Here is an 11,496-nt window from a genome sequence, read left to right on the forward strand (position 1 = left end):
AGAGAGGATCGACCTAGCCTAAAAAAACCTGTTCATTTTGTGTCACTATTGTTACAGTTGCACTAAGACGTTATTTGAGAAGGTTTCATTTGATTCTGTTTCGTAACCGTCTACAAATGACGACCCCCGGTCGCAAACAATACGAACACCCTGTCACCATTTAAATAACGACTTGTTAGGCAACTGTTCAGGTGATTATTATCATTCTAGACGAGGTACTGGTATTGAACTCTTAGCGAATAGCTCATCATACCCCATCGTAGCTCTTAAAGGAGACCACTTGTCCAACCATTGAATGCCAATGACGAATTGTTATGGCAAACAATCAAATAAAAAGCTGATCAATGAAACAATAACAGAGATGGCCATTAGATAAAGAGGTACTTGTTAAGCAATTGGTTACATGACAGTTATTAGCATCTTGTCTTTAGTTTGTAACCAAGTGGTTTCACCTGTTCTTATTACCTGCTTTACCATATTAATTACCCCCACCCACACTCTATCTTTAAAATCTTATCAAATATACATACATATGAGAATTAATACTGCCTATAATGTATGTATCCCTTGAGAATACTGTATTAAATCCCATGGTGTGTAATCTTAACTATAAATCATATAAAGCATAAATAAAACGAAAATGCAATCAAAATTCAGTATCCCAAGCCACGCACATATCTATTCCCTTAACATACCTTTATGTATTTGCGACGGAATTTATTACTTGGATCGGAAAGTTATTTCAGAAACATTCTAGGCGTTGGTGACGTCAGTAATACTATCAGGCATAGAAATATATACATCTTTCAATATGGCGTCACCAAATTGAAAAATAGCGATTAGATGGTTTTAGTAATTTGTTTATTTTATGTGTCGCTTACACAGAAGCATCTAGAAAGTTGATTCTAGTAGCTGTTACCGTTATCGTCATATTAGCCATCTCCTTTAGTACTCATATGGACAGATACATTTCAGTATTAAATATCAATCTAATATTCCAAAGGTTTCTGCATAAAGGCGCCGATACTATACTTTTATTATTGTCTCCCGGTCTTATAATTCAATTTTAGGAATAACACAAAACAAAGGATGTATAACATTTTAATGTTTTTATGTACCCAGTTTACCCCCGACTAAAAACCTATCTTTGATGATGAAGAACTGAAGAAAAACAGTTTAAAAGTAAAGAGATTCCTGTAAATGTACCATGTTAATGAAGATGCTACAGAAAGAGAAAGATTTCTGTGAGAATCCTAACAATTCCTATTGATTCCGTGTGTTCTAAAAGCTAGTATCGGAAGGACAATACGGGGAACCCTCCAAAACTTGAAGAGAATTGTTATATCAACTCCAGATGTCTAGACAGAGACCACTTGTATAAACTTTAAATATTTAATTCAATTGTCTCCTCTTTCAAATTTGTATGCATTATTCCCCGTCTAATTGCTAAAATTCTCATGATTCACATCAAATATATTTAATTCAAGGTTGTAGTCGCTAAATGACATCATAATAATCATAATTTTATTCAACACAACAATGGTATATCACAAGGTTAGCAGCTCTGTCCCTTCTTTTATGTTATATGTTTAAATAGTATATTAAAGGAGCATTATGGAAGAGTAGATAAAGAGCTGGTAGTTCTCATTATAACAGTTAAAAACTTAATAATGTAAAGGGAATATGCTGAAAATTTCAGTCAAATTGCTTCACTCTAAGCCGAGAAAATCCTATTTTAAAATCACTATCGCCTCGATTATTATTGTTACCGCTGTCACGATAATTAACGAAGTCTAGATTATCCAATTTTGAGATAAATCACCAGTGGGCGTTGAACAGCAGATCAGATTCAAATCGAAAGAAATTCGGACACATAAGATGGAATCGAGAGTTCTTTATAGTCTTTTCGTGTTAATAAATGTCTAATTAATAGCTCTTGCATAATGTATGTTTAATTTTCTTTTTATTTTTCAGAAAATATTAATTTTCACTTCAAGAGAAGGGTAAAAAGCCAACCCAAAACTGTTGCGTGTCACCCAGAAAAGGGTACAATTAGATGTAAGCAGACAAGGAGTTTCCTTAAATTGCGACTTCAATCAAAAGAATATTTAAAGATGCCAAATGAAAATTCCACTATATTCCCACGTTAAAATGACATGATCATCGCAAATCCTCAAACCTTAAAAGATTTAGTCATTATTCATAAGACAGAACAACGTAGAATACTAGCATTCCGATCTGACAATGTAAGAGGGGCACTCTAAAATCTATTCACGGGAGAGTATCACTTCGTTTGACCAGTGTCCATCGTCTTAAAGGTCAACATCCACCGGTCACTGCACTGTTTTATACGAAGCACACGTCCGATACGAATCGCATTTATTCTGATATGACGAGTTACAAATGGGTGATTATTTTTGATATATTAGACAATTGGAAGAGTTAGCCAAATAAATCACGTTAGTTGAAGAGATAGCATGAATTAAGGTCACTCTTATCATTACAATACCTCAAAGAAAATCGTAAAGCACCATATGAGAGTCATCCTCCAGTTGATAAGATCACTTTCTCATTTTAAAATTTGCCTTTATGGTTGAAAGATTTAGCGGTGGTTCTTCTTTATATTTTGTAAAACCCACTCGCTTTCTTTTTTGACCGCTAAAAATGTCCCATAAACTAGATGATTAAAGAATATATATGTTTTCGACCACATCGAAACCTAATAGAATGATTTAGAAGAAGTTTAGATGTTTTAGTTGAAATGTTTTTGGATGGATTTTCTCTTTGCTAAAATACCTGGATATAAACAATATTTTGTTCAGTTATTAGAACTCATTAAAAACAAAGAGAGGGGAGGGTGGGGTGGGGGGAGCGGATAAAGCCGAAGTTTTTACAAACAAAGTATAGTTAATATAAAAGTTCTGAGGTGTGATCAGCTTCTAATCATTCGGATGGTAGATCCCGTGTTGACCGGTTGATGTAGTAAAATAGGACGTTAAACGCCATTTCATTTCTGAGAAGTGATATTTTTCATGGGGTATTTTTCATTACTCTGGGTATATCTTCATTAAAATCTGAAATAGCTAATTACTACCACCCCCTGGGAGCAACTTTCTCATTAGGTAATTAAAAGTGTTCAAGTGCATTGTATCAGTTACAAGAAATTGTTATGGCGAATGGGAAGAGTTAATTAAGACCACTGAACCACGAACTGGACACAATACGTCTTAATAATGAACAACAAATGTTGGACTACTAAAACAACTATAATTTTCTCGTTAGACCATAAAAAGTTGACTCTTGCTAAACAAGGAACACTTGCCAAATCCTTAGCTTCCGAAAACCTGCAGGGAGAAGTCGTTTAGATTATTTGTCATTTATCCGGTACCGATACAGCTGTATATACTAAAAGGAGCGCTCCCCACTGCGAACAGGTGGCCATGAGGCACGGGGTCACACTTTGATGAATGATGGGATAGAGTCAGTGACGCCCCCTAGCGAGACATAAATAATTGTAGACGGGAGGGGGTGTTGTATACCAAATACTCGCTTCTGTAACATCCCACTGAGCTATAATACAGAAAGACATGCTTCAAAGTGTTGATCAAGCTTATTTCATATTTATCTAACACGTCACATTTCATGTCATTGATACCCAACTTAGTCTTTGATGAAAGCAATTCTATATAATTGTAATATGCTTTCAACATGCCTTTTCCCTTTGAGCTCTGGGAGAATTCTTAATCCGGAACACGGTATAAGTCAATAGCATAGGTTTCAACTATAGGTACTTTGAAGATAGATCACATTAACATGTAGATTTAGAATTGTAAAGACTCGGTGGTAACGGTGCATGAATTTAATGAAAATAAAAAGTGCAGGCTATAAGCCAACACGCAAAAGTTTCTTCTCGGTGCTTTGAAAATATATCACATTAATACGCGGATTTAGAATTGCAAAGCAGCTTTATTACATGTAAAAGATTCGGTGTGTAACAGTGTATGAATTTAATAAAAAAAAAATAAAAAAGTTGTCGTTGAGATAAAGTTCCTATTTTCGTATCTTTAAAATTCCAGATTATGTGAGTTCGGGCATCTCGTCAACTGCGGTTATTTTTAAAATTTTCACAGCATTTTGCTACAAGTAGAATTATTGTATGGGGGCTAATAAATATATAAAGTGGACCTGTAAGGCATCAGTATAATGTTCCAAATTATCTAAACAGCCCATGGTTTATTGCTATTCTAATTAGATGATTATAAAGTGGGGTTTATAGAGCCCAATTAACAGCTAATATTATATAACTCACTCACTTGAATTCCGGTTGGAAAAACAATTAAACACGTGTAAATTTGTGAAGATCTTAATTAACACCAGAATTGATACTTCAAACTCCACGATATATTTCATCGTCTGATGCACACAAGAAGAATGTTTATGATGTGGTTCAAGAATGAATATCGCGGTTACTCGACGTTATTAAGGTTACAAACTAGTAGTCTTTAATGATATAAACATTAATGTAAATAAGGAAACATGTGGAATACGTAACGGTACATGTATACAGGTGTCATGTGGTATTAACGGATTCTAGCCCGGTGTCGTGATTTGACTCTACGGTATCCGTGTCGTCTCGGGTTCTTTTGCATGCGATTTTTTTTTTACCAAATATGTTTTTATGGATCCTTGTTTTCATTTAAAAACTATAACGGTCGAGAATGTTGCTTCACTTTTATTGCCACTGTATTTATGAAACCCAACAGTATATTATTAGTACAAATCTTTGATTTGCATATCTCTTTTAACTAATTATTATCAGGTCTGTCTATTCAATACTTTATTTTATTGCATATTATATTTTCCCACCATTTTACTTGCGAAAATGTCATAGTTAAATTCATAGAGAACCCACTTCTGAATGATTAAGACGTAACAAGGGAGAAAACTCTGCAATTTTTATTTTAAAAAAACCCAAAGAATGTACCAAAGCACATTGCATCGAAGGTTAAATGGTATTGATGCCATCGACATTTTACAATTATATACATGTATGTTGCGATATTAGCGATAACGTCCACAACCCCAATCTGAACATGATCAATTTCACCGTGCCTGGCACACTGTCATGTCGTTGTCATGATACATCAATTTAAAATCCACCCATAAACATATTGGGAGACCACGTGAAAGGTATCAAATGTCTATACACCATTAATTACATAGAAATCGAAATTATATTTCGTATGTTATAAGACCTCAAATCAGACGATCTTTATCTTTATTTGCGATATCAAAACATCATGGAAAATGGACGTTACACAAAGTTATTTTACACAAGATCTTTATCTACCATATGAGATTTGATATTTTAATTTACTTCCCAGAATCGAGCAAATCTGGCGTTAGGCTTTATTCTGGATACACGATGTTAACAGGAGTTTTATCAGAAATCAATATAGATACAATTTATGATGAACAAAGAACGCCTGATTTATAACCTAAGTGTAGAAATTTGTAATCCATGGCGTGGACATCCGTTTTGAATTTACTGAGAGACGAGACGGCCATGTATCACCGTAACTTTCCCAACAATTTACGTTGGCTTGTATGCTTTCTACCACAGATGGAGCAACAGGTGACATCGTCTTGCCCAAACGTACGTATGGCCATGGAAATCTGGAAACAGCATAAAGTAACCTGCAATTATCCTCCGCAATCTTAACTCTTGGTGCGTATGCAGAGGTCTAGAATAAAGGGAAAGTGTTGAATACTTGAGACTTTGACACGGAAAGATTTGGAGCTAATAACAGACATGAATTAGGAAAATCACCTACAAAATGACTACGACAGTCGATAGATTCCTTTCTCAGAGCATAAGAAAATCGAGATGGTCCACCCCTTCAATATTTTCTTTTTATCAGATGATTGTGATACGTTGGACCCTTTATCGTTATAAATATTAAAGTCGTCAGAAAGTTATAGGCCACTTAATGACATGGATTTAAGTCAATAAAGAGAGAATAACTAGTCTTAGTCCTGATAGAGACCACCATTAAATTTCAACTTTTGTAGTTCGTCTATTCATAGCAACTCTCTCTTTCTCTCTTTAAATGTTTGGTGGTCAACCTTATACAAAACTTGGTGCGAAGATATAAATATTTGTTTCTCTATCTTCAGTGAAAAGCATTCAGCCCAACTAAAATTTTGGGAAAAGATGGAGCCATGAAAGGAGACAAAATTAACATTAAGTCAATGAGGAAATAAATGGTGGTCTGTACCCTGATGTTATTTTAAAACAGGAGTTATATCCCTTATAACACTAAGCCGACTTAAATCGATATAAAATAAATGCTGTCTTCATAATATTGAAAATTTTCATAAGGCATCTTCATAGCAAATTTAATTTACAGTTATCTTAGTTTTCAGAACGATCATTAAAGCTATTCTTCGTTGATTATAAGCACAACTTACGTGGTGTTCTATGTGGAGTTATATGCACACCAAATAGATTTTTCTTCCTAATATGGTAGATATTTATAAGGTATTTTCATTTGAAATTAGTTTTAAAATATTAGTTGTCTGAACGATCCCCAAGGCTTTTAATCTTTGATTATCGGTGCGAAGCCCAAAGCCCGTTAAGTATGAAGGAAATAGTGTTCAGCGTGGAACAACACACATACCTCAAGACTATTGATTGACACTTTATGTTTCGGACATGTTCTTTATCTTGTTAGATATTTGACATTCTGTCTGATTTACTCACATTCCCGAAAAGAACCGACTGTCTTAAATAGCTTCTAATGGACACTAGACAAACTGAAAATTACATTGACTGATGTTTGATTCAGTGGCGTTTTTAACCGAAGCTGCTCTCCCCGCCCCACTTATATGCAATAAAACCGAGTGCATTAAAGATAAGCTTAATTTCAAAGAATATCTTTTATTATCTGTACTATACATGTTATATTCACGCTTTAACCGAGAGAGAGAGAGAGAGAGAGAGAGAGAGAGGGGGTTTAACGTCCATTCGATCCAAACCAGGTCATTTCGAGACTAACATATAGTTCAATTTTATTTCAATAATTCGCTTGCGCGGAGGGGTCTTTAGCAGTGGAAGGAAGGCGGAGAACCCGGAGAAAACCAACCAGGTTGGACAGGTGATCCTACTCCTGTTCACGTACAAGATATTTAAACCCTAACTGATACCACTTCTCAAATGAGGTTTTTGGATATTTATTTTAGTTATTTTTTAAAAACATATTTGTATTGTTCTTTAAGATCAACTTCGAATCTTTTTTAAAAGGTACAACTAGGAAATATTTTTGAATAATATATGCATTGTAGAACACAATATTATATGGAAAACAATCACGCAAAACCGATGTCCCGTGTACACATTGGTGTGCACGTAAGAGATCCCTTGGCAATTGGAATTCGATATAAGAGTAGACCGTAGCGTCATAGCAGAACAGTAGGACGTTAAACCCCATTTCATTTCTTCAACCCGTATATCCCGGATGTTTCTCACACAACTTTGAGTCTCACACAGATTAAAAATATACAATTCATGCTACTCAAATCAGCATATCAGAGTCACCTCGCTTTGAACATATTGACATTTTATCTTAAACAATACTTGTAAATCCAGTAAAAGTAGCAAATTTTCATGTATTTTCGCAAATATTTGACTACCGTTATTTAATTGCCAGCGTGCCGCTACATGCACTTAATTGTGGACAGGAGTGTTTACTAGTTTAAAAACCCCGACACTTGATACAATATTGACTGTGATGAAGGTGTGAAAATGGATGTAAATACTTGCTGTTAGAAATAGACAATAGTTCGCTTCAATACAAGTAAATACAGCAACACAGGAACAAGTCTTAATAGTAATAATTGTATTGTTCTGTTAATACGCCCACTTGGTGAGAAAATATCAGGTTTTCATCGAAAGATATTTTAAATTCGTGCACTTGTCCTCTTGGATACAAACCGAACGAAAAAAAAAATAGAAAATGAAATAAAATGTATTACCAACCGTGCTATAAATGAAAATCCCTGCGTTCAAGCGAATTGAATTATTGGAATAAAATTGAACTATATGTTAGTCCCGAAATACCTAGTTGGAGTCGAGTGGACATTAAACTGCACGGCCGGGGCCTAACACTAACTGTGAAGGTTTCTTTTACCTAAACATCAGCGTGTACACAGGACATTAATTTTTCGTCCCATCCGAACAACTAGAAGCTATTCCTTGTAAGGCGGAAAATTAGAAGTTAACATAGAACTCCAAACAAAAATATTACCGTAGCTATATAAGTACAAAAAGCGATAAAATTTACCCGATATAATATATTCCCTTGTAAAATCGATAAAAAAAAATACTAAAAAAACCCCCAACATTGTTTATATATAACCTTGTTAACGTGTTAAATTCGTTTGGATTAAAGTGTTCTTAAAAGGGTAAGCCTACCAGTCGGGTACACAAATTCCGCTTTCGATATTGGGAACTGCGGTATTTATCACAGGAAACGTTGCACAATTAAACATAAATCGTCGCCATATAGAAATACCCAAATTATTCTTGTGCCCAAAAATGTACATGTATATCAGGTATTTTGAAATTATTTTCGTCTGTAAAAGGAAATCAGAATGTTCACAATCAAATGCAAATGGGCAAAAGGAAAACAATGCGAGTTCTTGGAGTTTTCTTGCGTATATATTCTGTACTCTTTAGAAATATTCTGTACTCTTTAGAGCCATTACTGTACCAAAAGGGATGTCACGAATTTAAAATTAGCGTACCTTGGGCGTCAAGATCCCATATTACTTATACCGCCATTTGTAACCATTTCCTAAACTAAATCAGTACTAAGTAGACAGATGCAGATTCTAATTAAGCTTTAAAAAAGACCATCATAATAAACGGTGAATAACCTTATGTTATACATAAAATTTGTATGTCCAATATTATACATGTAAATAGAATTTATATATCTATAGTCACTGCAAGAAATTAATGGGGTTCAATCGCACATCGGCGCTGTATTTAGCTCAGCCGGGCCAATGGATCTAAATTTAACTTAAATCACTAAAAGCAGTATTTTTACTATTTTACTTACCTGTAATCAGCAAACCATATAAATTCCATGAATGGATAAAGCAATATACTATAATGGCTGTCGCTGATCAGTGTGTGAGAAAGCGTCTAGTAACTAAGGTGTACCTGTTTTAATGTGTTAGCCGGTGTTTTTGATCGACGTATAATGTCTGGCCAGGAAATCAGGAAGAGGAGGCATCTATACATTTCGATTACTCTCTGGTTTTATGCAAATAATGAGACGTGTAGCAATCACAATGGACATCATTGTTTCATCCTGGCTGGGAAAGAAAGGGAATTTTGAGATAAACGTCCCTGTTTAAATACAAACTGACAATACCAAATGATCATCGCACAGATCTCAACAAGTTGAACAAACATCATATTAGATATAAAAAGAACCCGATTCGACTTTACATTACAGCAAAGAAATTCTCTGTCATCGTCGTAATGTTTGATGCTTTCTGTTTTTTGTGACTCAATCTTGTTTTCTTTTTGCCACCCATAACCTAGTTTAGTTAATATAATTCTTAACTTTCTGCTATTATCGATTTTTATTCTGATCTGAAACGAAATCATTGTTCAAGTAATATCGATGCTCCCTAAGATATTATTCAAACTGACAAGCAAGATGTGAGGACCATTACAACCTGGTGGGGTGGGGGCGAATGGTTAGCGCGTGCGCGTTGTAAAAAGGTCTGTCACGAGTCAACTGGCGTGGTTTCGATTCCCCGCTTGTACGTGAACAGGAGTAGGAACGCCTGTCCAACTTGGTGGGTTTTCTCTGGGTTCTCCGGTTTCCTCCCACTGCTAAAGACCCCTCCGCGGAAGCGAATTATTGAAATAAAATTGAACCCATATTCTATTCCCGTAATGGCCTGGTTTGTGTCGAGTGGACGTTAAACCCATCTATCTCTCTCTCTCTCCATTAAAACATTTCTCATAATCTACTGTCATGCGTGTTCTGAATGTCTGACAAAAAATGACTGATTTTTTCAACCGTCTTCACAGGATCTCAGATGCTTATGATCTGCAGTCAGACGCTTATTACACCTGCATTATTAGGAGGAATGCATGAGATCATCAAAATGACATTACATTTGACATTATAAACCCAAAATATTCCCATTATGAAAGTGTTTTAGTACTTTAATAATGCACAATCGTGTTTTTGCATTACTGCTGCAAGATATCCAAAGGCCAAGGAAGAATTTGTTTTCAAATTAAATGTCGTTTCCACCTCCTCGGCAAATAATAAAACATAACTTTGGATTTAGTTGGGTTTTCTTGTCACACATACATTAATTTAAAAATACAATAAAAGATGACATAAACTTGGTGCGAAAGGTAACCGTGACTGCACGTTAAAATAATCTAGTACATAATATAGTTCACTTATCGGACTAAGGTCATTGAGCCAACATTCCTTGATGATCTGATACATCGTAACTTTTGGACGCTCTTGTGGTAACGCTCTTCGAAAAAGCCTAAGGCTCCGTCAATTCAAGTCCGATCGACATGAAAATTGGCATGATTGTTCTTTGAACAATTCTGCATCGATCTGGTGAATTAGATTTTTGAATTTCATCCACAAACATGGTTAGTTCCTGGTCCATAGTAAGATTGTACTTGTTCAAAAAAATTGATTTGTTTTAAGACTACCTATCAAAAAATGCATCCACATGCATACACAATTAAAATACAACAAACAGAAGATCCGACCGACCAACCTTCCTTAATTCCGGAAATAAACAAAACGATTATAGTTCAAACAATTTATATCTGATTAATCCTCAATCCCACAATTCTATGTTTATCTTCAATTAATTACACAATGACATAAACAATTAAACTATGTTTTTCCTGTTTATTGACCACTGTTATCGAACAAAACGTCAATTGTCGTTGGTTTGTTAGCAGGGATATTGACAGACAACTGTCTTAAAGGATGTAGTAGGATATTGTCCATTCTTCAGTTTATTTAATCTCTCGTTTATATTTAAATATTTCACCAACAGTTTCTTTTGAGTGGAAGAGAGCAATGAACAATAAAATTCTGTCACTCCCCACTTACAAACTTGATGTTTTGTATTTCATGTTATCGTTTGTTTCTTTCATACCAAACCCCTTTGGATCTTCATTTTTGTTTTTATCAGAATTAAAGGGTCCGTTTCAGATATCTAAATAATAGTGCATTTCGAAATACATGTACATGTATTTGTTTTATGTTATCATCTCTATTTCCTCCATCTACCCGAAGCAACGACCGCGAGGTTTACAACATGAGATGTACGGAGTTAAAGAGAGATCAAGCCTTTTATTGAAGATGTATTCGCTTTTGCACCGATTATCCAAGCAATAATTATATTGAAAAGCTGTCGTATTTAGTGTACAGT

The sequence above is a fragment of the Patella vulgata genome, chromosome 8, assembly GCF_932274485.2.
Source record: "Patella vulgata chromosome 8, xgPatVulg1.2, whole genome shotgun sequence".
NCBI classification, from domain to species: domain Eukaryota; kingdom Metazoa; phylum Mollusca; class Gastropoda; family Patellidae; genus Patella; species Patella vulgata.